At 44.2% G+C, this 1,673-nt stretch overlaps 1 protein-coding gene across 1 annotated transcript in view; it reads right to left on the bottom strand.

The window, feature by feature from the left end:
* The window catches only part of lrrc2 (leucine rich repeat containing 2), a 9,094-nt gene extending 7,996 nt beyond the window's left edge, over nucleotides 1-1,098 (bottom strand). Inside the window, exon 1 of the mRNA XM_037680131.1 lies at nucleotides 1,061-1,098. The gene's annotated coding sequence lies outside the window, so the exon portion shown is untranslated. The remainder of the gene's footprint in view (nucleotides 1-1,060) is intronic.
* Between the last annotated feature and the right edge of the window lie 575 nt (nucleotides 1,099-1,673).

Below are 1,673 nucleotides of genomic sequence, written 5' to 3'. Positions count from 1 at the left end.
CTGGATCACAGCAGAAAACTGGATCACAGCAGAAAACTGGATCACAGAAGAAAACTGGATCACAGCAGAAAACTGGATCACAGAAGAAAACTGGATCACAGCAGAAAACTGGATCACAGCAGAAAACTGGATCACAGAAGAAAACTGGATCACAGAAGAAAACTGGATCACAGCAGAAAACTGGATCACAGAAGAAAACTGGATCACAGAAGAAATCTGGATCACAGCAGAAAACTGGATCACAGAAGAAATCTGGATCACAGCAGAAAACTGGATCACAGCAGAAAACTGGATCACAGCAGAAAACTGGATCACAGAAGAAAACTGGATCACAGAAGAAAACTGGATCACAGAAGAAATCTGGATCACAGCAGAAAACTGGATCACAGCAGAAAACTGGATCACAGAAGAAAACTGGATCACAGCAGAAAACTGGATCACAGCAGAAAACTGGATCACAGAAGAAAACTGGATCACAGCAGCGTGAACGATTCTTAAACGTCCGTTTGACGACGAGTCCTTGAACGCTCCAGATCTTCAAATAGTTTCAAATATTTGATCAGATTTACTTAAATTGGAAGAATCTTCTCAAATGTTCTAAAAATTTTCCACCAGAAACTTTTAAAAAGTTCTGAAACTTGTAAAAAAAAATTATGATTTTGATATTTATTTCTAAAACTTGAATATTAAAAAGAATAATGGGCATTTTTATTAATTGTAATAAAAGCAGCTGGAAAACGACGTTTACTTCACAAGAAAAACAGCTGACTTCCTCAGCGTACTGTTCGTGTGTCTGTTAGCAAAATATCTCATGAAGCACTGGGCGAGTTTCAGTGAAATGTGCAGGAATGGATCAGGTTTTGTGTCTGCCGGGTCGTGATGCAGCTTCAACCAGGTGAGTTCAACCTGTTAGACCAAACCAAGGCTCTGTTCTCAGTCATTTAAACTGATCCAGGATCATAACTCGTAACCCCGTGTCTGTTTTTAGCCGCTCACATGCAGTGACGCTTCTAACAGTCGTCAGTTGAACCTGTTTTCAGTCAAAACCATGGCGTCCTACCTGAGACTTCCTGCCGTCTGTCCACGTCCAGCTTGTTTACCCACGCAGCTGTGATCCAGATCTGTGTGGTCCAGAGGCTATTTTTACCTGCTGCATGAGAGTCACATGACCCTGAGCCCCGACACGCCTCACACATGAGTGTGTTTCCAAATCCATTCATTCATTCAACCTTTATTTATACAGCCTGCTCTCAAATCATCATGACGTGCTGCACGAGGAACTCCTGAAAGGACCTTTGGGACAAAAAGTGAAAAAGAAACTCCCAGCTCGCCCTGCTGGACGGTTCCACTTCAACCTCAGGTCCTCTACAGGGCCCGGGTTCTGAGGGTTCTGTTCAGTAGCTGGACAGAGATCTCCGAGGTTGTTCCTGTTGGAGCCGCTCTTCTAGTTTGGGTCGCAGCACCGAGTCCTCCAATGACCTCTGGAACTGCTGACTCTTTCACTCTCCACAACTTCTTTCAGCTCCTGGTGTTTCTCCAGCTGCTCCTTCTTCCAGATGTTAGTCACTTACTGGAGACACAGAAGAGCGGTGAAGAAGGAGGCCGTTCCAAATGTTGAAGCAGAACCTGCACCCACCATGTCATGAAGCAGAACCTGCACCCACCATGTCATG

This window comes from Nematolebias whitei, chromosome 8, assembly GCF_014905685.2.
Source record: "Nematolebias whitei isolate Nwh7 chromosome 8, NemWhi1, whole genome shotgun sequence".
Classification (NCBI taxonomy): domain Eukaryota; kingdom Metazoa; phylum Chordata; class Actinopteri; order Cyprinodontiformes; family Rivulidae; genus Nematolebias; species Nematolebias whitei.
Note: the sequence above shows the minus strand (reverse complement) of the source record. Positions and strands in the feature narration are given on the sequence as shown.